The sequence below is a fragment of the Procambarus clarkii genome, chromosome 1 (genome assembly GCF_040958095.1).
Source record: "Procambarus clarkii isolate CNS0578487 chromosome 1, FALCON_Pclarkii_2.0, whole genome shotgun sequence".
Classification (NCBI taxonomy): Eukaryota; Metazoa; Arthropoda; class Malacostraca; order Decapoda; family Cambaridae; genus Procambarus; species Procambarus clarkii.
Window position 1 is genome coordinate 4,900,293 of NC_091150.1, and position 27,743 is coordinate 4,928,035.

A 27,743-nucleotide genomic window follows, 5' to 3' on the forward strand; every position below is an offset into this window, starting at 1 on the left:
GGTGCAAGCGGCGCACGAACAGGCCGGAGGTGAAACGACGCACAAGACAGCTGACTAAAGGTGCAGAAGCAACACCAAGACCGAAAGCAAGCTGAAGCGGCTCCGCCTGCGCCGCACGAAAAAAAGGCGACAGTATGTGGCAAGACGACAGCCCCCAACCCCCACCAGAAAACCAAGCCGAGAGTAAACCAAGCTAACAAGAGTAACCACCTAAGAAGGGACAGGAAAAGGAAGGACCGCCAAAATACCCCATACTGCCGCCAAGAGAAGCACGCAGGTGGGACACCTACCACGAAACCACCCGACCACCAACCGGAGGCGAGACCGCGAGGCAGTACATAAGCAGCCCCGACAAGGCCCCTTCGAGCCCAGGAAAAGGCGGAGCCACGGGAAGATCTCGGGCGCGACCACCGAAACCCAGGCGGCACAAGGAGATGGAACGTCTGCCGAACAGAAAAACTCCCCAAAGCATGCAAGCCCGCCAGGAGTTCAGAAACGACGGGTCCGACGCGAGACATCGCAAGACCCCCCAAAAAACAACCGGCAGGGCAAGCTAGGAAACCAAAGAAGGCGGAAGGGTCGCCGCCAGAACAGTACCCGAACCAAGGGGTACGAACAACTGCAATAGACCGAAACAAGGAAGCACATCACAGGACACAGGCTGACAAACGCCTAAGAACACACGCAGAACACCCCTGCTGCAGAGGAGGCAGGAAGAAAGAGCAGAAGCACAAAAACCCCAGGATAACAACCAGGGGTGGACAATCAGGCAGGGACAGAAAAACCCCCACGCAATCCCCAGGCACAAAACGGCAGCAAAGTGCCACTCCACAACCGGACACAGGAACAAGGACACGCCACCGTGAAACACAGTACCAATGCACACGTGCAGCAGCAGCAACAGGCACCACTGCAACATGCAAATAGCAACTCCCTTCTGCAAAGGCAGAGAACGGAGCAGGCAGACCCCAGACAGGGCCAACGGAGACACGACAAAACCCCGCAGGCCCAGAAACCTGCACCAGGCGACCGACGGCGGAGAAAACCCCGCTCGATACCTGCTGGATGAGGTACTGGGAGCTCTTTCACACCTCAAGCCCGGCCCAAGGCCAGGCTAGACCGGCCAGAGGGCGGCCCACCAGGCAGCTGCTAGGAGCAGTCCACCGGCCCACATACCCCCACAACCAGGACAGGCCGGAACTGCCATACAAAAACAGGCTAGTGCGCCCTGGAAGTCCACGGACAAACCAGCAAGAAGGCTTATGCTTGCAAGTAGGTCGTGTAACAAGCACAGACCTCTGATGGTAATACAGTGTTCCCTAAATGTGCCAATAGCACCACTGCACTCCACTGGTACTATCCCGCAAGTTCTACCAGATAGGCGGGACCCAAGAGCCAGAGCTCAAATCCTGCAAGCACAGCCAGTAGCCTTACCAGGTGAGTACATAACCAACTCTATAACCCCCACACCTCACAACATTAAAAAAGGAGGGTCCCCTGAATGACTCCAGCATGGGTTGGACATGCACATGAGGGGGACAGGAAGGGTTGAAAAAGGGACAGTCACTGGTGTGCGAACGGTCTCAGTCGTACAAAAATATACCTAAATAAAGACAGGTATATAAACAACTCCGCATCCAGCGCCCGGCCAAAAGACGCCAGACCGCAGAAACTCACCTGGCGAACGGTGGCACGAACTTGACACGACTCAACCGTGCCCAGAAGAACCTGGGAGCACCGCCAGGTGAAGACGCCAGAGCTGGACCCTGCCGGACCCACAGGAGAGCAGGGAGAGGCGAAGGAGGCGGTCCACACCCATGACACAGGGAAAACCGTGGTGTCCTCGCCACAACTGGGAACCAGGACACCCCCGGCGCGAAGGGGCACATACCGCAGCCAGGGAGAAGAACGAGAGGCGAAGCACTGTAGCAAAAAGGGCACAAAACACCAGCACTGAAACACCGCCCAGACCAAAACAAACTCCACGGCGCATGCGCATAACACGCTGGCCGAACCGCACACCCTCTCTGTGGGAAGGCGCCAGCCAGGACTACTGCATGAGAAAAGTAGCCAAAAGAGGAAGCAGGAACAATAAAACCGGCCAAAGAAGCAAAGAGCCCAAAAAGGAACCCAACCGGGCGACAAGCAGCCCAACCGGGCGACAAGCAGCCCAACCGGGCGACAAGCAGCCCAACCGGGCGACAAGCAGCCCAACTGGGCGACAAGCAGCCCAACCGGGCGACAAGTAGCCCAACCGGGCGACAAGTAGCCCAACAGGGCGACAAGTAGCCCAACAGGGCGACAAGTAGCCCAACAGGGCGACAAGTAGCCCAACAGGGCGACAAGTAGCCCAACAGGGCGACAAGTAGCCCAACAGGGCCACAAGTAGCCCAACAGGGCGACAAGGACGAGGAGCCGACAGACGTTCCAATAATGCGGGAAGTAGCGAAAAACCTTCCCGTACCCTCGAGAACACAGAAGCCAACACTAGTTCCGAAGGCACACGAAGGCGAAGGCGCAGGCGCACCCGAGATTAGAAGTCACGCAGAACCCCATCGAACGGGGAAACATGACGAAAACACCATACCAAAAAGGGGTGGGAGGAAACATCCACCCACAGGACGGAACCAACCGACTCAAAGGCCCAGGAACCGAGCCCGAGGAGGGGCTGACGCCCAACAGCACGTACGGCGAGTGGGGAGGAAAGACCCCACTCCGCGTAACCACAAGCCCCGCCTAGAGGGGGATAAAAAAAAACCCGGGGTCCAACGGGGCCAAGGTCCCCCAAGTAGCCCCTCCCCAGCCACGGGAACCGACACGACAGGCCCCGGGGCCGAGCCGTTCCCCCAAAGCCCCGGCCGTACCAGAAAACCGGGGCAGCCGTGAAAACACTAAGGAAGGGAGCCCACTGGCAGACTCATACAACACGGCTGGAGGAACAGGCTCAAATGCCCCCGTCACTACCCCGGAAGGGGAATTTCCCCGAGACTGCCCGAGTCTCAACACCACCAAAAACCCCGCCCCGAACCTACTGACGGTAAGGAACCGGATGCAGGCAGGAAGAGTGATCCAGGGGAAAGACAAGGGGGCGTGGATGGAACCGAACCAACCAACACCCCCAAGTCCCAAAATGAACTACAACAGGGCAGCCCCGGGGCTCCCGGGGAGGAAACCACGAGAACGTTGCCACCACCAAGGCTCAAGTGCAATGCCCCTGCTGCCCGCACCCGCTTCGTTAGCACAACTGGGTAACCGAGCCACAACGAGCAACCAAACTCGCAGGACTCTGGGTCGAAGGTGTCACTGACCAGGGAGGCCTGGTCGACGACCGGGCCGCGGGGACACTAAGCCCCGGAAGCACCTCAAGGTAAGGTAACGACCCCACAGGCAGCAGACGGAGGCAAAACAGAGAGTCACCCAGAGACAAAGGGTGAGAGCAACCCTCAAACTCGCTGGAAGCGAGGGGGGGACTCTGGGGTCACATCCATCGGACCCGCGCGCCCCCAGGGGTTTCCCAGGGTCCCGAGCGTTTACGATAAGAGGACTCGCGCTCAGGTAATCCCAGGCAGGGTACTGCTAACCGGCACCCAAAGCTACCAAACAACTTTCTAAGAGCTAAACCCCCGGGACGTGTACACTCACGGGGACCTAGCAGGGGGTGTGGGAACCGACCTGTGAGATTTATATTTATTTAATTTATATGAATTTATATTTACGTTAATTTATATACTTCGATAGCAATTTGTATAATAATGAGTGGACTGTATTTCTGCAATAATCTCATAATCTCACAAATCGATCCTCTACACATTAGGGGGGTTTATTAAATTTATATATATGCAGCCAATCAAACTACAGTATTAACTACATACATTGAAAAGGTTCCTTATCTTATAGTACAGCAGGTTAGTCCACCAGGTATAACTAGGGTGTAGACACCACATTTTCCCTCTTTGAGGTAGCTTCCATCACCCTGGTAACTGATGCACAAAGCATGCTTCCTCGTCTTGACCTGTCAAAAGGGCGCTAGCTGTAAAGCCAGAATCCTATATATGACAGGTATATCAGAGAAAATACTGTACATGGAACAATGAAGACCTGGCTTAATTACCTTTAGTTTGAGGCTACCACGTGCTCTAACCGGGTCACCCTATATAATGACATTAATGGCCATAAATGAAAGATACATGGGTTTCGGAAGAACACTTAACTTGATTTGTTGACAGCGTGTTGATAATGGTACACCTTTGGTTTCCATAACACTACGTCCAAGTAAAATTAACAGGAGCCGAATTTGCTCCCGTGAGCCTCTGGTCTAGTATAAACAATGGCAATGTCTAACACTCCATACTACTGACGCTACTGGCCGACATTGTCCAGATATAATAGGAGCCGAATTTGCTCCACGCGTCTCGGAGGTGACAACAACAATGGCTGCCCCTCCTTCCTCACCCTCACCATTGTCCAGATGTCAATAAGTGATAGAAGGTCACATTTACTCTACTTTAATACTGATAATTAAGTTAATTTATATGAGATGTTTTTATGATGGTAAAGTCCAAAGACTAATGTATTTAAGAATAATTCCCACCATAATAGGTGGTGAATATAATAGTATGTGGTGATGATATCCCGTTTTCTTTAGACGGTAATTCCACTACAAGTTACGTTTTCTATGGGTAACTTGTTTATACAATACAGCTATTATCTGTATGATTATTAAATGGTGTCGGATTTTCCGACAGGGGGTACCACCAGAAAATACTCTGAACACAAGGGACACAAGGGGCAAGAATGAAGGCAGACCCCCCCCACCAGGTAGATAAACAAAAAGAAAAAGAAAACCCCGCAAGAGGACAGCATACCCAAGCGGAACAGAGCCGGCCGCTGTGATTGGTAAAGACAAGCTGCACAGTACCCTGCGCCCCACCAGTGCAAAAACTGCCCCTTACTCTAAGGCGAACAAGGGAGACAGAACACCCGAGCACACAGAGCGGCCGAAAACCAAGCAGTAAACGGCCAAGCAGGGGCAGGACCCAAGGAACTTGTGGAAGGTGGCCCCAAGCCCCAAGGGCAGTACTTACAGGGCACCTAGGGAAGGGAACCCTAGGCGCATGCAGCCCGAGTACTGGAGAATCACTCCCGGCTCACGCACCACCTAGAAAACAGACACCACACTCTAGGTACAGTGCTGAAACAACCACTGGAGCCAGAGCCGGTCAGCCGAGCGGACAGCACGCAGGACTTGTAATCCTGTGGTCCCGGGTTCGATCCCGGGCGCCGGCGAGAAACAATGGGCAGAGTTTCTTTCACCCTATGCCCCTGTTACCTAGCAGTAAAATAGGTACCTGGGTGTCAGTCAGCTGTCACGGGCTGCTTCCTAGGGGTGGAGGCCTGGTCGAGGACCGGGCCGCGGGGACACTAAAGCCCCGAAATCATCTCAAGATAATCAAGAAAAGAGCACATAACCATTGCCTATAGCATCAGCCGAAGAACTGATGGGTGGATAGCCGGCGTGGGAGGTCTGGGGCTCCCCCTTCCCCCTCCCGGGGAGGGGGGAGCTGCGCAGACAGCGGTGCGGTGACGTATGACGTCATACTAGTTTCCTTGTTTTCTGTTGAAGAGTTCGGCTCTCTCTAGTTCTGTTTTAGGTAGCAATTTTCACCAGAATAGGGGTTTGTTTTGGAATGCTTACCTTTCTGGATGCTTGACCCGGTCGATGGCAGACATAGAATGCTTCCAACCACACGGGGGTTTCTATAGGCCATTGCTCCCCTTGCCTCTCTGAGGGGGCCAGGTTCTGGCCGTGGTCCCCGGTAGGCCCTAGAACTCCATACACATGACTGATGCCAAAGTCTGACATTAGCATATCAGCCGGTAAAGCTCCGGGGAGCCGATGGGGCTCCCCCCAGAAAAAAAATTATTTTTTCTTCCTAACCTGTTAGTGTTCACTGATCACGGGAAAAATAATAAAACAATCGTAAGGGGCATATATTGCCCACTATAGGGCGGGGAATTCTGGCAAAAATCAGGCGCTGATTGAGCGTGCGTCCCAGGTGGTCTGTTGATCGCCAGCTGTCAGACCGGAGTTGCCACAAAGAGATAATTACCTAATTATTTCAATGTCTCTGCTTGATTTTTCGTAGTTTTTTTGCTGTAATATTATTCAATAGTGTGTAGTGTTATATATTTATAATAAAATGAGTGAATCATCGCTGTACTCAAAAATATGGTGCGCATATTGTTGATTCAATTATGTTCATCAAACAGTGAACAAATACTTTGTCAGTTATTACACTATATACACAGGTTATATATAAGTATCTGCATGTTTTGTTCACCATGACGAACCACTAAGTTGGTATGCTGAGTGGCAGTGGCAGTGGCAGGCAGTGACTGGCTGCCACTGGCTGGCACTGGCTGCCACTCCCTCCCTCACCTCACCTCACCGGACTTGCCACTATTCTCCACCCACCATACTGCTTTTGCTTTCATATACAGACGTTATATATAAGTATTTACATGTTTTGTTCACATGTTTTGTTTTGTTTTGTTTTTTGTTCACATGTTTTGTACATCTAAGCTAGTATGGTGAGTAAAGGTACAACGACGTAGCTACTCACACAGTCAGCTGGTGGCGGCCGCCCTCAAGGCCAGACGCACTAATATTTCTCCTACAACAATACTGTTTGTGGTGTTATTACGCTATATACACACATTATATATAAGTATCTACCTGTTTTATTCACCATACTTGTACAAGTAAACTGGTATGGTGCCCAAAGACCATCGTGGTCACCAGTAAACAACATGATAAGTCCTGCAGACGACGCTCCTCCCTCACCAAAATGGCGGCTCCCAACCTCCTACTCTCGCTGTTATCTCACACTATACACACGTTATATATAAGTTTCTACATTTGTGTTCACCATAGCGAACCACTAAGCTGGTATGGTTATCTTGAGGTTATCTTGAGATGATTTCATGTAAGCATTTAGTGTCCCCGTGGCCCGGTCCTCGACCAGGCCTCCACCCCCAGGAAGCAGCCCGTGACAGCTGACTAACTCCCAGGTACCTATTTTACTGCTAGGTAACAGGGGCATAGGGTGAAAGAAACTTTGCCCATTGTTTCTCGCCAGCGCCTGGGATCGAACCCAGGACCACAGGATCTCAAGTCCAGTGTGCTGTCCGCTCGGCCGACCGGCTCCCTAGTGCAGTGCAGTCAATAAAAAGGTGGCCACACACACTCAAAAGACAACGCCACCGTCCTCCCTCCCACAGCATTACTCCTCCCTCCATGGTGCACAGCGCCAAATATCAACACAATCCTGCTATTATCAGAACCCTGGTCAGTTTTATCACAGTCAGGGGTCTTCTGTAATAATATCATCGCTACATAATAGCATGAACAAGTATATTATGGCATTTTTAGGCGATGCTGTGGTCACAAGCTGAACAGCAGTGCTGTGAGTTCATGCTGCGTGCATCAGGCTTGGTAGCTGACTCAATACTGAGGCCCCTAACACCCGGGAGTTTGGCCCACGATTTTTTTTTTAAATGGCGTCTGTTTACAAGAGCCCTGATGAAGGTGTGGTGAACCCCGTGTTTCCGCGGGCCGTTTAAATCTTGCGTAGTACACCAAAGCATCAGCAGGTGCGATGCACAATTTACTGCAAGTCGGTCAAAGCATCATATGATGCGATGCGCAATTGAAGGGTTAAGACAAGTTTTCCAGATATCGAGCTCAGTGCCAGAACGGATTAAACTCGTTAATAGAGGTTCCACTGTATATTAATTTTAATTTAAATTTCGACTTAAATTAGATGCATTAGAATCTCCAATAGATGCGACTCTCGTCCCATCTATTGGAGATTCTGTCCACCTAAAAACCCAAAGTTACTCAAACCCTCCTAGCATTACGTAATTAATGAAGTAATATGGTAAATTCACTTACTATAATGATGGTGATGGATGCAGAACATGAGAAAACATAATTTTACTCTGAAAAAAATATAATTTCATAACAAAATAAGATATAAATATGAAATATCAAACGAAGTCGATGGTTCAAGCAACGACGTCGTGGAGCGACTTATCCAAGATATATCGTTGTCTGGAAAGTGTTTGCTGGCTTATCAGCCACCTGTACACAGTGATTCAGTAAACGCACTTCTCTGCTCAAATTATCGCAAATTTAATTTATGATCTTAGCAAGTAGAATGCATATTTTTAATCAAATTTAACATAACTAACCAAAAAACATTAAAGATTATTTAAAAATACATGGCTGGAAGTTAAATCGACTCCATAGAACAATAGTATTCTTATAGATACTAATCGTTATTTGTTGGTATGCGTTCGCTACTTAAACCACCATGTACTGTACTTATGTAAAATCTCCGTTTCTTCGCACATGGAACACCGAACCCTACACGCTCTCTGATTTACTGTTTAATAGCAATTCACAAATAAAGCTTATGATTGTATATGTTATCAAAAAGGCAGTGACAAAGTCATTTTTGCATTTTAATCACAGAGATTAGATCTTATTGAGTTTAGTTTAGTTCGTTTATTATGCACCCCATACCCATCTTGTGGGCGGTAGTGGAAAGAGTTACAGAGGCACATAATGGGCTCAGGGACTTAACCCCACAATACATTTAGCTAAGCAAGTTACAATCTTGATGACCTAGTTACAAAATTCAATATAAGTCGTCACATCATCAATAGGTTCGAGATCGACCACAAGTACAGTTTCTAAATTAACCCTTAAATGGGGCATGGCTATATACTGATTGACACCCACAGGCGCAAACAAAAGAAAAAAATATATATTTTTTCTTCCTAACCTGTTAGGTCGTGTTCCCTGATCATGGGAAAAATATAAAAAAACCAGCGTTGAATGTAATGAAACGCCATCTTCTGGGTGAGACCCGGAGGCTCCCCGGAGCTTTACCAGGCTGATATGCTAATGTCAGACTTTGGCATCAGACATGTGTATGGAGTTCTAGGCCCTACCTAGGGCCTATAGAAACCCCCGTGTGGTAGGAAGCATTCTATGTCTGCCATCGATCGGGTCAAGCATCCAGAAAGGTAAGCATTCCAAAACAAACCCCTATTCTGGTGAAAATTGCTACCTAAAGCCGAACTAGTGGATAGAACTCCCCAACAGAAAACAAGGAAACTAGTATGACGTCATACATCACCGCGACGCTGTCTGCGCAGCTCCCCCCTCCCCGGGAGGGGGGGAAGGGGGAGCCCCAGACCTCCCACGCCGGCTATCCACCCATCAGTTCTGAGGCTGGATGTCAAAACACGCGAAAAACTGCCGACCGGAGGGAGGGAGGGTTGCCGGGGAGCCTCCGGGTCTCACCCAGAAAATGGTGTTTCATTACATTCAACGCTGGTTTTCTAGGGGGAGTCCTGTCGGCTCCCCGGAGCTAACTACCCACAGAGGAAGGTCAAAAGGACAGAACCGGGAGGCGGACACCACGTACCACCCACGGAAGCGAGACAACCGGCAGCAAACGCCAACCCAAGGCGCCACAGCTCTGAAAAATCCCGGGAACAACACAAGAACAACGAGCAGCAAGGTCCCCGCACGAACACCCAAAATCAATGCCCGAAAGACCGCAAGGACACGTCGCCCAGACAGCAGCGAGAGCAGCGAAGCCACGGGCATGAGGGAAGAACACAGGCAGCTTAGCCACAAGAACACGGCTGACCACCCGGGACACCATCATCCGCGAATCGGAAAGAACAGAACCGGATCAACGCAAAACGCACTCCGTACCCAAACGCCGTGGCATGCAAACAACAGCGAAGGGCCGCCACTGAACACAAAACACGACACGCCCCCTGGCCCGACCAACACAGCACCAACAACCCTGGACCCCTCCAGAATGCAGCAGCCCCACCTCACGCCAGAAAAGATGGAGACTGCTGCCACCGAACAACCAAAACGCTAAAACTGAAGGAGCAAGAAAATTCAGCGACCCGACCCCCAGAGGCAAAGGCCAAAAGGAAGGAGCCGACGAAAAAACACACCGGAACCGAAGGGGCACTACCAACCGAGGAGAAGACAGACCACGCTGACCAGAGACCAGGATGGTGCAAGCAGCGCACGAACAGGCCGGAGGTGAAACGACACACGAGACAGCTTACTAACAGTGCAGAAGCAACACCAAGACCGAAAGCAAGCCGAAGCGGCTCCGCCAGCGCCGTACGAAAAGAGGCGACAGTATGTGGCAAGACGACGGCCCCCAACCCCCACCAGAAAACCAAGCCGAGAGTAAACCAAGCTAACAAGAGTAACCACCTAAGAAGGAGCAGGAAAAGGAAGGACCGCCAAAATACCCCATACTGCCGCCAAGAGAAGCACGCAGGTGGGACACCTACCATGAAGCCACCCGACCACCAACCGGAGGTGAGACCGCGAGGCAGAACATAAGCAGCCTCGACAAGGCCCCTCCGAGCCCAGGAAAAGGCGGAGCCGCGGGAAGATCTCGGGCGCGACCACCGAAACCCAGGCGGCACAAGATGGAACGTCTGCCGAACAGAAAAACTCCCCAAAGCATGCAAGCCCGCCAGGAGTTCAGAAACGACGGGTCCGAAGCGAGACATCGCAAGACCCAAAAAAAAAAAACGGCAGGGCAAGCTAAGAAACCAAAGAAGGCGGAAGGGTTGCCGCCAGAACAGTACCCGAACCAAGTTGTACACACAACTGCAATAGACCGAAACAAAGAAGCACACCACAGGACACAGGCTGAAAAATGCCCAAGAACACACGCAGAACACCCCTGCTGCAGAGGAGGCAGGAAGAAAGAGCAGAAGCACAAAAACCCCAGGATAACAACCAGGGGTGGACAATCAGGCAGGGACAGAAAACCTCCACGCACATGAGAGGGCCAAACCAGGTACCTGAAGACCACGAAAAACAACAAGCAAACCCCCATACGCAAACCCCAGGCACAAAACAACAGCAAAGTGCCACACCACAACCGGACACAGGAACAAGGACACGCCACCGTGAAACACGGTACCAATGCACACGTGCAGCAGTAGCAACAGGCACCACCGCTACATGCAACATGTAAATAGCAACTCCCTTCTGCAAAGGCAGAGAACGGAGCAGGCAGACCCCAGACAGGGCCAACGGAGACACGACAAAACCCAGCAGGCCCAGAAACCTGCACCAGGCGACCGACGGCGGAGAAACCCCGCTCGATACCTGCTGGATGGGGTACGTGGAGCTAATTTACACCCCAAGCCCGGCCCGAGGCCAGGATAGACCGGCCAGAGGCCAGGCTAGACCGGCCAGAGGCCAGGCTAGACCGGCCAGAGGCCAGGCTAGACCAGCCAGAGGCCAGGCTAGACTGGCCAGAGGGTGGCCCACCAGGCAGCTGCTTGGAGCGGCCCGCCGGCCCACATACCCCCACAACCAGGATGGGCCGGAACTGCTATTCGAAAACAGGCTAGTGTGCCCTGGAAGTTCACAGACGAACCAGCAAGAAGGCTAATGCTCGCAAGTAGGTCGTGTAACAACCACAGACCTCTGATGGTAAGACAGTGTTCCCCAATTGTGCCAATAGCACCACTGCACTCCACTGGTACTATCCCGCAAGTTCTACCAGATAGGCGGGACCCAAGAGCCAGAGCTCAAACCCTGCAAGCACAGCCAGGAGCCTTACCAGGTGAGTACAGAACCAACCCCATAACCCCCACACCTCACAACATGAAAAAAGGTGGGTCCCCTGAATGACTCTAGCATGGGTTGGACATGCACATGAGGCAGGAAGGGTTGAAAAAGGGACAGTCACTGGTGTGCGAACGGTCTCAGTCGTACAAAAAATATACCTAAATAAAGACAGGTATATAAACAACACCGCATCCAGCGCCCGGCCAAAAGATGCCAGACCGCAGAAACTCACCTGGCAAACAGTGGCACGAACTTGACATGACTCAACCATGCCCAGAAGAACCCGGGAGCACCGCCAGGTGAAGAGGCCAGAGCCGGACCCACAGGAGAGCAGGGAGAGGCGAAGGAGGTGACCCACACCCATAACACAGGGAAAACCGCGGCGTCCTCCCCACAACTGGGAACCAGGACACCCCCGGAGCGAAGGGGCACATACCGCAGCCAGGGAGAAGAGCGAGAGGCGAAGCACTGTAGCAAAAAGGGCGCAAAACACCAGCACTGAAACCCCGCCCAGACCAAAACAAACTCCACGGCGCTCAATTCAGGTAAAGTACATACATACAGGGTGTGATACAAATATTGATGAATTTATAGATAGAGCTAGTACATACAATGCCTAAAGCCACTATTACGCAAAGCGTTTCGGGCAGGAAAACACTAAAGACTAAAACTTAATACTAATTGAGATTAAAGTATAAAATGTGTTGAGAAAATATAAAAATAAAAAAGGGGGGAACATGGCAGAATAACAGCAAAAAAATACAATTTGGTCGACAAACAGCATTGTTTAAAAAAAATAGCAGACATGGGTTGACATTATAGGGGTAAGGTAGGTTACAGGGAGTTAATTAGGTAGTGCTTTGTTTTTATCTTAAACTGGTTGAGAGAGGTACAGGCTTTAACATGATGAGGAAGGTCATTCCACATTCTGGATCAAACTAACATTGATTTTCAAAAGGTTGTATTTTCCATCAATGGAGAGCATCAGCCAAGAAACCTTCTTTAAAACATGAATATCTTTCCTCACCCAATAAGATCTCATCTCTGTGAAAAAAAACGCAAAAACGACTTGATTGTAACCTATCCACTGCTGCCCATTGGATGGGGATGGGGGTTATGTGTACGATAAACATATCAATTGTGACATTAGCCCTCCATATATGTCAGTTGCTTAAATTACAAACTGTACTTGTGGTCAGTCTCGAGCCCATTGTTGATGTGACGATGTGCATTGACTTTTGAAACTAGCTCATCAAGATTATAACTTGCTTAGCTATATGAATTGTGGGGCTCAGTCCCTGAGCCCATTATGTGCCTCTGTAACACTCTCCACTACCGCCCACAGGATGGGTATAGGGTGCATAATAAATGAACTAAACTCTCTGCCTTTTTGATAACACATACAATTATAAGCTTTACTGTAACCCTGCGATTATCCGGGATTCAAACATCCGGAAAACGCCCTTATACGGCCAAAATTGTGATCGGATAAAGTTATCACAATATCCGGCCAAAATGGCCACAGGAACCGGATAAAAGCTGGTTTGGCCGGATGAATATTCGGCCATACCGTATTAATCCCGTCTGTGGCTCTAGACGCATGGTGGAGGAGGGGGTGGGGTGGGTGGGTGGTGTTGGGAGGGTGGGAGGGGTGCGTCGGAAGGGACCACCTGGGTACAGGAATTACCATTAATTTTAGAACACTTAATCATAGCCAAAAACAAATTAAATAAGTACTAGTAATTATGTATTAACAAATAAATAAGTTTCCTAAAAGTAATGTGCACAGGCTGAAGTTTCCTTCAAAAATATTGTGAGTTTTTTTCCTTCTGGCGGCCTACGTAACGCGCTATAGCTGCCCCACCCCAAGTGGACCCGTCCAACACTGGTCAACCCATGTGCGTCCGTCCCTCGTGTTATACACAGTGCTGCGCCATTAGTGAAATATTTTTTTAAATAACTTTTTTATTTTCATAGTAACTTTGAACATTTTTGGCCAAGACTATGTCTGGTAGCAGCATCAATCGTTCTGGAGGTTATCTTGAGGTTATCTTGAGATGATTTCGGGGCTTTATAGTGTCCCCGCGGCCCGGTCCTCGACCAGGCCTCCACCCCCAGGAAGCAGCCTGTGACAGCTGACTAACACCCAGGTACCTATTTTACTGCTAGGTAACAGGGGCATAGGGTGAAAGAAACTCTGCCCATTGTTTCTCGCCGGCGCCTGGGATCGAACCCAGGACCACAGGATCACAAGTCCAGCGTGCTGTCCGCTCGGCCGACCGGCTCCCTCGCTCGGCCGACCGGCTCCCTCTGGAGGTGGAGGTGTTACCGGATCTGGAGGTGTTAAGAGGAAGAAAGTTGTCTTAACAATTAAAGACAAGTTACTGTTATACACCTCAACCAGTGCGGCATCACAGTGCTGCTCCATTAGTGAAATATTTTTTTAAATAACTTTTTTATTTTCATAGTAACTTTGAATATTTTTGGCCAAGACTATGTCTGGTAGCAGCATCAATCATTCTGGAGGTGTTAAGAGGAAGAAGGTTGTCCTAGCAATTAAAGACAAGTTATGTGTTGTTCAACCAGTGAGGCATCACAGGCAGCCAAATGCCTTCAACAAGTGAGGCGCCACAGGCAAGCCAAGCGCCTTCAACAAGTGAGGCGCAAGCAAGCAAGCGCCTTCAACAAGCGAGGTGTCACAAGCAAGCCAAATGCCTTCAACAAGTGAGGCTTCACAGGCAAGCCAAGCAAGCGCCTTCAACAAGTGAGGCATCACAGGCAAGCCAAGCGCCTTCAACAAGTGAGGACATGCAAGCGTTTCAACAAGTGAGGCGCATGCAAGCGCCTTCAACAAGCAAGGCCTCACAGGCAACCCAAATGCCTTCAACCAGTGAGGCTTCAGCAGCTGGCAGTCAAAACTAACTTTGCTTAATGAACTGTACAGTAATTTTAAGTGTTAATTTTAGTGTTGTGTTAGTATAGGTTACGTAAATTGTTAAGAATTCTTAACTTCAAGATGTGTGGCATCAATCAAGAAGACGAACACCAACAAGGTAAGTTGAGGTTTCTAGTTGAATATTTAATAATTATATGTGGCAAGGCAATTCAAATTATGTTGTTTGTAGTATAAAAGTAGTTGGAAATTGTCACTTTTGGACTCGTAGGTGAAAAAGTACCATTATCCGAAAAATGTGATAATCCGGCTGGGGGTCCTTCCCATATAGTCCGTATGATCGAGTGGAGACAGTATTTGTGAATCTCAATTAATTAAACAATATATCACAGGGCGTGTAGGGTTCGTCTAGATGAGCGAAGAGACAGTTTAGTTTAGTTCATTTATTATGCACCTCATACCCATCTTGTGGGCAGTAGTGGAAAGGGTTACAGAGGCACATAATGGGCTCAGGGACTGAACCCCACAATTCATTTAGCTAAGCAAGTTATAATCTTGTTGAGCTAGTTACAAAATTCAGTATAAGTCGTCACATCATAAATGGGTTCGAGATCGACCACAAATACAGTTTCTAAATTAAGCAACTGACATATATGGAGAGCTAGTGTCACAATTAATATGTTTGTCCTGCACACAAAGGGAGATTTTACATAAGTACAGTACATGGTAGATTAAGTGGCAAACGCCTGTCAACGAATAGCAAGTATATATAACAAAACTAACTTCCAGACATGTATTTTTTAATAAATGTTTTCTGGCTAGTTATGTTAGATTTTATTTAAAATACGTATTCTACTTGTTAACATCATAATTTAAATTTGTGATAATTTGAGCAGAGAAGTGCGACAACTGGATCACTGTGTACAGAAGGTTGATATGCCAACAATCACTTTCCAGACAACGATATATCTTGGATAAGTCGCTCCACAACATTAACGCTTCGACCGTCGACTTCCTTTGATGCCACTTATTTACTTATTTCATAATGAAATTATATTATTTTGGAGTAAATACTGTATATGTTTTCTCATGTTCTGCATTCAGCACCCACATTATCGTGAGTAAATATACCATATTACTTCATTATTTATGTAATGCTAGGAGGGTTTGAGTAGCTTTGGGTCTTTAGGTGGACAGAATTTCCAATAGATGGGGCGAGAGTCACCCCATCTCTCGCCCCGGCGAGAGTCGAAACTTAATTTAAAATTGATATATCTTTTTCCTCAAACATGATATATATCATTTGGTGCACTCATAATAATGTTTATATCTCGGTCTTTCTGAAGGCATATAAGATTTTAGGCTTTATTAGCGTATCTTTGTTAACTATACAATATATCGGCAAGTGTGTATGCGTCTGCACTTCATGACCGACAAGCTACTAAATGCCACTATAAAAGCATATGTATCTTCACTTGAGCTTTAAATATTTATATTGTAATGTATTTAAAATAAAACTTATATTTCTATCTTTCTTAAGACATATAAAACATTTGTGTTTATTAACAAATTTACGTAAAATAGACATTGTTCTGAGAGAGAGTTGCTCTGTCAATCAGTCTGTGCGGGGGTCAGAGCTCGGCGATTATTAAAACACATGAATCATCATTAGAACTTTAATTATGTCTATGTAAAGTGTTTAAAATGAGCCTTATATTTCTATCTTTCTTGTGGCATATAAAATATATAAGTTTATTAACGAATTCACGTGAATTAAACATTGTTCTGAGAGTGAGAGCTGCTCCTTCGATCGATCTGTCCGGGGTCGAAGCTTGGCTATTATAAAAGTAAACATATCTTTGCTTTAAATTTAAATATGCACATGGTAGGGTATTTAAAATGAAGATATATTTCTATCTTTATTGCAACATATAAAACTCTTACGTTTATTAAAGAATCTGCGTGAAATAGGCATTGTTCTGAGATGAATACTGCGGGTTTTGAGCTCGACGAGCCATGAAAACTGCCACTTTTATACAACTACAACTATCTTCAGTTTTACTTAAAATATTTGTCTGGTAGAGGTTTTAGATATAGATCGCGTTTCCGTCTTTCTTCTGACTAATAATTAATTTTGGTTTAATAAGTTATCAAGATATTTTCAACAATATTCTTTCGACGTTCGTCTTTTCCAACATGGGCGACCCTTTTGAAAACGTGATACTTGGGTTAACCCATCCCATAGTTGGGTCAGTTTCCAGTATGGTTCTGAACATTTACGCTGGCGGGCGGCGTCCTTACCAAGCTCTGATTATGTCCATCATATCACTAATTTGTAACTAGCTCATCAAGATTGTAACTTGCTTAGTTGCTTAGCTAAATGAATTGTGGGGTTCAGTCCCTGAGCCCATTATGTGCCTCTGTAACCCTTTCCACTACCGCCCACAAGATGGGTATGGGGTGCATAATAAATGAACTAAACTAACTCATATCACTAAACTTCATTTAATAACTACATGCCCATTAAGTAGATTTTAATTGTTAATAGCATCATATTGCCGTTTTAACATTGAACACGTACACGTATGCGAAATGTCCAAAGCTGGTGTCCAAAGTGGTAAAAAAATTAGTGTGCGATGTTGTCAATGTACGGAGTGTCTTGTATCCTGTATGTTGGGGGTGTAAGACAATGGTGTAGCAGAAAGTACTCAAGTACTTACTGAGGATGATGAAAATGTAAGGATCAAGGTGGTCAGATGGAGCCAGTGACTCCTTCCTTCAACACAGTGTTGACTCTCCCGCGTGGTGTATCCTCAAAGTCTTCAGTGGTGTGCCCTCAACACACTTACACTGCCATAAATGTCTTGAGAGTACGATGGGAGGGTCAATTTGGCGGGTATTTTGGACACAGGTCTTTACAGACAGGCGTACTTCCCGGGTCGTGGACACGGGGGCGTATAGCAACCTTTGTTGTGATGACGTCACTCACTCGTTTACCTTTACTTTTGTTTTTTCCATTTTCTTTGGTTACTGATCTTAGCCTACGTTTAATTTATGATGATAATAATACAAAATACAAATATTTATTCAGGTAAAGTACATACATACAAGGTGAAATACAAAAATTAATGGATTTATAGATAGAGCTAGTACATACAATGCCTAAAGCCATTATTACGCAAAGCGTTTCGGGCAGGAAAAATACTAAGAATAAAACTTAATACTAACTTAGATTAAAGTGTAACGTACGTTTATGTTACTTTGTTGGGTTGATTAGATACACAGTGTTTAGTGAGTTTCATATTTATTTAGTAGTCCTGGATACAGCAGTGTCGTAGACGTTGAGACGAAGCCTGGAGCAGAGCAGAGAGCCGAGTGTGGCCGGAGTCGCGGAGCTCTCTGTACTCACCTAGTTGTGCTTGCGGGGGTTGAGCTCTGGCTCTTTGGTCCCTCCTCTCAACCGTCAATCAACAGGTGTACAGACTCCTGAGCCTATTGGGCTCTATCATATTTACACTTGAAACTGTGTATGGAGTCAGCCTCCACCACATCACTTCCTAATGCATTCCATTTGTCAACCACTCTGACACTAAAAAAGTTCTTTCTAATATCTCTGTGGCTCATTTGGGCACTCATTTTCCACCTGTGTCCCCTAGTGCGTGTGCCCCGTGTGTTGAATAGCCTGTCTTTATCAAACCTGTCGATTCCCTTGAGAATCTTTAATGTGGTGATCATGTCCCCCCTAACTCTTCTGTCTTCCAACCGTAGTCTCTCCTCGTAGCTCATACCTCTCAGCTCGGGAGGTATAAGCGAGAGAGGCAGCTACAACGCTCTCTGTGGGAGAGCGTTGTAGCTAGATGAGGTCGTAGTCTGCTGCCTGCTCTGTGTCGAAGCTGTAGCGTCTTGGGTCGATTAGAACTGCCCACGCCGAGTACTACATTCTTGACTGGAGATTGTACTGTTCGATATTGCTGTTGTTATAGATTCAGCTACTCGGAACAAGTTCCAAGTAGCACGGGCTATGGTGAGCCCGTAACTTACCTGGCACAGGAGCGGGGCAGGTAGCACGGGCTATGGTGAGCCCGTAGTGGACTTACCTGGCACGGGAGTGGTGCCGTCTCTCTGGTTCGATATTCGATGATGATTGATGAAGATTAAGCCACCCAAAAGGTGGTACGGGCATGAATAGCCCGTAAGTGAAGGCTCTTTTGAGCCATTACCAGTATCAATAGACGATACTGGAGATCTGTGGAGGTGCGACTGCACCCTGCATGACGGGAGATGTCTCCCGTGTTCGATATTCAGATTGATTGATTGATGAAGATTAAGCCACCCAAGAGGTGGCACGGGCATGAATAGCCCGTAAGTGGCGGCCCTTTCGAGCCATTACCAGTATCAAAAGATGATACTGGAGATCTGTGGAGGCGCAACTGCACCCTGCGTGACGGGAGATGTCTCCCGGACCAAGTGGTGACCAAATGGATGGTTTCTACTGATTGATTGATGATTGATGAAGATTAAGCCACCCAAAAGGTGGCACGGGCATGAATAGCCCGTAAGTGGTGGCCCTTTTAAGCCATTACCAGTATCAAGAGCTGATACTGGAGATCTGTGGAGGTGCGAATGCACCCTGCATGACGGGAGATGTCTCCCTTGTGAATGTGTTAAGATGAAGATGAAGCCACCCAAAAGGTGGCACAGGCATGAATAGCTCGTAAGTGGTGGCCCTTTTGAGCCATCACCAGTATCAATAGATGATACTGGAGATCTGTGGAGGTGCGACTGCACCTGCGTGACGGGAGATGTCTCCCGGACCAAATGGTGACTGAAGAATCGATTGATTGATTGATGAAGATTAAGCCACCCAAGAGGTGGCACGGGCATGAATAGCCCGTAAGTGGTGGCCCTTTTGAGCCATTACCAGTATCAATAGATGATACTGGAGATCTGTGGAGGTGCGACTGCACCTGCGTAACGGGAGATGTCTCCCGGACCAAATGGTGACTGAAGAATCGATTGATTGATTGATGAAGATTAAGCCACCCAAGAGGTGGCACGGGCATGAATAGCCCGTAAGTGGTGGCCTTTTTGAGCCATTACCAGTATCAAGAGCTGATACTGGAGATCTGTGAAGGCGCGACTGCACCCTGCGTGACGGGAGATGTCTCCCGGACCAAGTGGTAACCAGATGGTCGATCTCGATATTCATCATATCGCTTGCATATATGGTGATTACACCTCAGCTCCCTCCAACAAGGTGAGACGAGTATTACCTGTAATTGGGGAAAGGATTGTAGCTTCTGTAATTAGTGCTAATTAGTTATGCTATTAAGATAATGAGATAATGGAGCAAGTATAAGATTAACTCGTTACAAAAGTATAAATTGTGTTGAGAAAAAATCAGAAAAAAATTAAAAAAGGGGGGGGGGGGAAAATGGCAGAAAAAGCAAAAATGTAATTGGTCAACAAACAGCATTGTTTAAAATCGTAGACATGGGTTGACATTAAGTGGTGAGGTAGGTTACATTGAGTTAATTAGGTGGTACTTAGTTTTTATCTTAAACTGGTTGGGAGAGGTACAGTCTTTAACATGATTGGGAAGGTCATTCCACATTCGAGGTCCCTTGATTTGTAAAGCATTTCTAGTTTGACTAAGTCGTACTCTTGGAATATCATATAGGTATTTGTTTCTGGTGTGGTGCTCATGGGATCTGTTACAACCTTCTAGGAAGCTTTTAAGGTCAGGATTGACATTACAGTTCAGCATTTTATATATATAAAATACACACGAGAGGATGTGCAGTGACTTAATATCTAACATATTCAGAGATTTGAGTAAGGGTACCGAGTGATGTCTGGGGCCAGAGTTAGATATTGTCCTAATAGCAGCTTTGTGTTGAGTAATTAGAGGACATAAATGATTTTGGGTAGTAGAACCCCAAGCACAGATACCATAGTTGAGATAAGGATAGATGAGAGAGTAATAGAGTGTCACCAGGGCAGGGCGAGGTACATAATATCTATTTATTTATTTATTTATTTATTTATATATATACAAGAAGGTACATTGGGTTTGTGAGAATACATTGGATAGTACAGTATTTACATTCTTGTAAAGCCACTAGTACGCGCAGCGTTTCGGGCAGGTCCTTAATCTAGCAATACAATACAATACAATACAATACAATACAATACAATACAATACAATTTTATTTAGGTAAGGTACATACATACAATAAATATTTACAAGGATTGTTTGACTTATAGGTATAGCTAGTACATACAATGCCTAAAGCCACTATTACGCAAAGCGTTTCGGGCATGATAAACTTAAATGACAAGCTTAATACTAATTGAGCATAATGAGTAGAATGAAAACAAGAAATGAAAACATAGATGAAAAAGCAGCACAAATACAATTATGTCGACAAACAGCGCTCTTTAAAGAAAAAAACAGACATTGGTTGACAATAGAAGGGTAAGGTAGGTTACAGGGAATTTATTAGGTATAGCTTCACTTTTAACTTAAACTGGTTGAGAGAGGTACAGTCTTTAACATGGTTGGGAAGGTCATTCCACATTCTGGGCCCCTTGATTTGTAGAGCATTTCTAGTTTGATTAAGTCGTACTCTAGGAATATCAAAACTGTATTTATTTCTGGTGTGATGCTCATGGGTTCTGATACAACCTTCTATGAAGCTTTTGAGATCAGGATTGGCATTATAGTTTAGCGTTTTATATATGTATAATACACATGAGAGAATGTGCAGTGACTTAATGTCTAACACATTCAGAGATTTAAGTAGGGGTACCGAGTGATGTCTGGGGCCAGAATTGGATATTGTCCTAATAGCAGCTTTGTGTTGAGTAATTAGAGGACGTAAGTGATTTTTATGTAGTAGAGCCCCAAGCACAAATACCATAGTTGAGATATGGATAGATAAGGGAGTAATAGAGAGTCACCAGGGCAGGGCGTGGTACATAATATCTGATCTTAGAAAGAATGCCCACAGCAGATAATTTTAGTAGGTAATTTCAATCAGAATTGATAAATGATAAAGATACATTACAAGAGAAAAATGAGATGAGAGAGATAAGTAAGTATATTAAAGCACATTGTTATATTAAAGCTCTGATTGATTACATTGACAGCTTGGTTAGTAATTTAAACAAGATTAATAGACACCATACAGCAGATCGACAGCACATATAAGACAGCAATGATCTCAACTTCCTCAACTGTATGAATTCCTGCTTCCTCATACCCTTAATCACTAGACCTACTAGAATCACTGATAGCACTGCCACGACGCTCGATCACATCTGGACAAACATAACCTCTCCGCTTACTTCAGGTATAATCACCGATAGCACTACAGATCATTACCCCACATTTCTCTTAACTAACATTCTGTCATTTTCTCATCACAGGATTTTCCCCATGAAACTGACAGAGAAGACTGTACTGCCATCGTGATCCAGGAATTGCGTACTAAGTTGAATTATTCAATCGAAGCAAGAGACATTAAGTCAGCTTATAGAGTGGGTACCAAATCATCTGGTGCAAACAACAGAAGGATACGCGTGAAGTTAGATAGCTGCTCCCGCAAGTCAGACCTTATCACTGCTGCAGTCGCTAGGAAATCCAAGGTTTATGTGAACGAATGTCTTACCAGATTCAGACAAAATCTCTTATTTAAACTACGTGGAATTCGCAATAGATCCACTGCTATTAAACATTGTTTTGTGCGCGATGGTAAAATAATAGCTAGGACGACTGACTCTGGAAAAACTTATGTCATAACCACTGAAGCACACCTCACTTCTTTCCTGGATGACTGTGGGATATCAGCTGAATAACCAGAACATAATTTGTAGTCTCACATACAACCAAAGTGTACTTAAGCTCTGCCTTTCCTTTCCAAAGGTGTTTATTTTTATTTTTATTTTAATTTTTACTTTATTTTTTGTTTGTCATCTTTGCCTGTTTTATACTCTTAATTATTTGTTCTTAGTTAATCCCCTTGTCACTAAACCTAGGGCTTTTTATTACCCTGTTAATTAACCATTACTAAGCTAATTATCTTCAAGATCATTTTTTTTTATGATTATTATTTTTCTTATTATTTTTTATTTTACATTTATATTGTCAGTCTCTACTGATTTTTTGTGTTTTATTTTATGTAACTTCTGTGTCCTCCCTGACTATCTATTGGATCTTTATTTTACTTCTAAATTGTTACTATTTTATTGTATCTGCTCTTATTCTTGTGTTTTGCTTTATCGTGTATCTTGTATCGTGATCCCTCTGCATCTCTATGCACACTGATATTGATCCTGATCAAAATCTTCTGTCTCATATCTACACCAACCAGCACATTGATCATCATTATTGTAAGTATTTCACAGCACACCAGGCTAAAAACAAACTCCAAAATAGCACCTATCTATCAGTTTATAACCAAAATGTTAGATCACTTGGTAAACATTTTGACGATTTAAATGCACTACTCACAGCACTAGGTACTAACCTATCGTTCATTATTTTAACAGAAACTTGGCTAAATAAAGACTATACCCAACTCTACAACTTAGCTGGTTATAAAGCCATTCATAACTGTAGGCCTAGTAAAAAAGGTGGTGGCACAGCTATATATTACAGAGATACATTTATCTGCAAGAGTGTTATTAGTGACAGAGATGACTACTGTGAATATACTTTTGCTCAGTTTACAATTAAATCCCTTAAATCCTCTTTGACTATTGGAGCCATCTATAGATTTCCTAATACTAACATAGCTTCTTTCTCAGACAACCTAAGGAATCTTATTATAAACAACAATCTCAACAAAAACCACATCATTCTGGGAGGAGACTTTAATATTGACCTGGGTCAACAAAACTGCTCTCAAGTTGACTATTTCCTTAACAGCATGAACTCCTGTATGCTAATCCCCACAATCACCAAACCTACCCGAGTCACTCAAACATCAGCCACTACCTTGGACCACATATGGACAAACATAACAGCTCCCCTTGTATCTGGTATAATCTACGACAGAACAACTGACCACTATCCTACCTTTCTCATAGCGAACATGGACATAACACCACCAAAAAGCAAGAAACTTTCATTTAGGCTACACAGTGAATCAGCTTTAGACAATCTTACAGAGGCACTTCACAATATTAACTGGGATTCTGAATTCAATAATACCCATGATATAAATTCATTAGCTAACCTCTTCCTCTCCAAAACGCTAAGCCTCTACAACCTTCATTGTCCCCTTCTTACAAAGCAAGTAACTGACAAAAGATTAAACAATCCATGGCTCACAAGTGGCATTCTCAACTCAATCAACAAGAAATATGAATATGAAAAGAAAGTTAGGATTGGCCTAGTTTCAAAGGAAGTAGCTAAAAGGTACTCATCAATGCTTACCAGTATCATAAGAAAGGCAAAACTTGCATATTATGTGAATAGATTCAATGAAGCAAAAGGCAACATGAAAAACACTTGGAAAACTATCTCTAGTATCCTAGGAACTAAACAACACTCACATAACCAAATAAAACTCTACAAGGATGGGGATATACCGTCAACTGATTTAGAAATGGCAAATGAATTTAATAGTTTCTTTTCATCGGTTGGTGCTAATCTTGCCAGTAAAATCCCACAGACTCAGACACATATTAACACATATCTCTCAGGCAGCTATCCAAACTCTCTTCTCCTTTCACCAATCAGCCCGGCAGATGTTGTGTCCATCATACACTCTCTAAAAACCAAGGCAGGGAAAACCAGTGAAATTCCGTCCATTGTGTACAAGAGAGCCTCCCATGCCCTTGCCCCACCCATAGCACTACTGTTCAACAAATCTATAGAGTGTCACACCTTCCCTGATATCCTCAAAAAAGCAAGAGTAACGCCAGTCCATAAAGGAGGCAATCCGGCGGACATAAACAATTATAGACCAATATCAAATCTACCCATTCTATCAAAAATATTTGAAAAAATTATTTACAAACAGCTCTATTCCTACCTCGTAAAATTCGACATACTCAGCCCCTGCCAGTTTGGCTTCCGGTCCCAAAAGAGTACCAATGATGCAATCATTAGTCTCCTTGACATTATCTACTCAGCCCTTGACAAAAATGAGTTTCCGATTGGACTCTTCATTGACCTAAGAAAAGCCTTTGATACTGTTAATCACAACTACCTCTTACTTAAACTCCAGCATTATGGAATCCGAGGCCTTGCCCTTGACTACATCCGATCCTATCTTAGTGACAGACACCAATATGTAACCATCAATGATACAACTTCTTCCACTCTACCAATTACCGTTGGAGTGCCACAGGGCAGCATCTTAGGACCTCTTCTATTTCTTATATATATAAACGATCTGCCTAATGTCTCAAATATTCTCAAACCTATATTGTTTGCTGACGATACTACCCTTATCTACTCAAACCTCAACCCACATACACTAAATAATGTTGTGAATAATGAATTAAAAAAAGTCCACTTATGGATGTCAACGAACAAACTAACATTAAACATCAAAAAGACTTACTACATCTTATTTGGAAGCAAATCATCAAATGCAATTCAGCTACAGATAGACAACATTAACATCAGTAATAAAAATGATGGCAAGTTTCTTGGCCTATTCCTAGACAAGAGACTCAACTTCAGCACCCACATTCAACACATAACTAAGAAAGTCTCTAAGACAGTTGGTATACTCTCCAAAATCAGATATTATGTTCCTAACTCTGCTCTCCTCTCACTATATTATGCACTAATCTACCCTAATTAATAATTATATCATAATTATATCTTAATTATGGTATCTGTGCCTGGGGGTCTACCACTGCAAACCACCTTAAGCCCATCATCACACAGCAAAAATCTGCTATCAGAATAATAACTAACTCTGCTTTCAGACAACACTCAGCTCCCTTGTTTAAATCTCTAAACTTGCTAAATATTAACTCCCTCCACACATTCTCTTGTGTCAACTACATTTACAAAACCCTGTTCTTAAATGCAAACCATGCTCTGAAACTCTCCCTGGACAGATGTAATAGGACCCATTATCACCACACCAGAAATAAATATCTCTTTGATATCCCCAGGGTCAAACTTAATCTGTGTAAACACTCTATGCAAATTAAGGGACCTAGTCTATGGAACTCACTCCCTAGTGAATTGAAAAACTGTAAAACTTTTGCCTTATTTAAAAGCAAAACCAAAAAGTACCTAACTTCATCTATTTAGTTTCCTACACTGAGCTTTAAATTTGCTCTGTACCTAGTGGTACCCAATCTCATAATTTTTATGTAATATCAAACAACCTTATCATTGTGTTCATTGCTGTCTTCTTTTATGTGCTAGCCATATGCTGTATTGTGACTACCAATTTTTGTCAACTACCATTCAAGCTGTCATTGCAATCAATCTTATATTGTTTCTGCTGTATTGTGCCTACCAATTTGTTGTCAACTACCATTTTAAGCTGTCATTGCAATCAATCATAGCTACCTATGTGCTTTAATTATACTGTACCTATAATTTTCTCTCATCTTTTTTTTTTTTTCATTCCATTTAATCTGTTATCATTTTTTTGTCTATAAATTTTGCAAGTATTTACCTCCTTAAAATTTTCTTAGATTAAGGACCTGCCCGAAACGCTGCGCGTGCTAGTGGCTTTACAAGACTGTAATTACCATAATTGTATCCTCACATTCCTTATGTACATTCTTGTATATGCATAAATAAATAAATAAATAAATAAATAACATTAGCAAACCACCTCTTGAGTCAAGAGTGATACGTTTTAGACTACACAATGAAACTGCTATAGACAATTTTATAACTGCTGCTGATAATGTCAACTGGGAGTCCGAGTTAAGTAACTTAGTGGACATCAACCTAGCAGTGCAATCTTTTCTTCAAAAAACTCTTAGCCTTTATAATACCCACTGACCTATGCTTACAAAACAAGTCACAACCAAAAGGCTTAACAATCCCTGGCTTACAAAGGGAATACTTAAATCTATTAATAAAAAACATGACCTTGAGAAGAAGTATAGGTTAGGAATTGTCTCCAAAGAATTCTCAAAGAATTACTCATTATTGCTGTCTAAGATAATTAGACGAGCCAAAACTAAATACTACGAAGATAAATTTACCCAAATAAAGAGCAACATTAAACAAACTTGGAGCACAATTTCACAAATATTGGGATCAAAGAAGTCTTTAAATAACAAACCGACTCTCCTGTCTAATAACGATGGTCAGCTTTCAGCCTCTGATTCTGCTATTGAGTTCAATAGGTTCTTCTCTTCCATTGGTTCATCCCTTGCAAATGATATTCCATCTTCCAGTACAGACATTAATGACTATCTTTCAGGTAACTATTCACAGTCTCTGTACCTAAAGCCTATTAATTCCACTGACGTCAATGAGATAATCCTTTCCCTTAAAACCAAGTCTGGTGCCCTTGAGGAGATACCAACTTTAATTTACAAAAAAGCCTCCAGATCTTTAGCCCCTGCTATTGCTTTGCTCTTCAACAAGTCACTTGAACTCCAAACCTTCCCAGATATTCTAAAAAAGCGAGAGTAACGCCTGTCCACAAATGTGGTAATCTCACAGATGTTAACAACTACAGACCTATATCTATCCTGCCAAACTTGTCAAAAATTTTTGAAAAACTAATCTATAAGCAGCTTTACTCATATCTAGCCAAACTCAATATACTTAGCCCTTGCCAATATGGCTTCAGACCCCAAAAAAGCACTAACGATGCACTTATTAGTATGCTTAACTCGATTCATACAGCTCTTGATAAAAATGAGTTCCCTGTTGGGTTGTTTGTGGACCTGCGTAAAGCTTTTGACACTGTCAACCACCAAAACCTTCTTCTTAAATTACATCATTATGGAGTCAGAGGACACTCCCTACAATACCTCAAATCCTACCTTACTGACAGGCTCCAATATGTTTCTGTGAATAATACAATTTCTCCCACCCTACCCATCAACATTGGTGTTCCCCAGGGCAGCATACTTGGCCCTCTCCTCTTTCTCATCTACATTAATGACCTTCCAAATGCCTCCCAACACCTCAAACCAATTCTATTT

The 27,743-nt window shown here is 44.6% G+C and overlaps 1 protein-coding gene across 2 annotated transcripts in view; it reads right to left on the minus strand.

Annotated features, from left to right (window-relative positions):
• LOC138349612 (tripartite motif-containing protein 59-like) overlaps window positions 1–17,568 on the minus strand; it is a 318,336-nt gene extending 300,768 nt beyond the window's left edge. Inside the window, exon 1 of one of the 2 annotated variants that reach the window (XM_069321202.1) lies at window positions 17,312–17,568. The gene's annotated coding sequence lies outside the window, so the exon portion shown is untranslated. The remainder of the gene's footprint in view (window positions 1–17,311) is intronic. The other variant, XM_069325897.1, reaches the window with a different exon arrangement.
• Window positions 17,569–27,743: the final 10,175 nt, after the last annotated feature.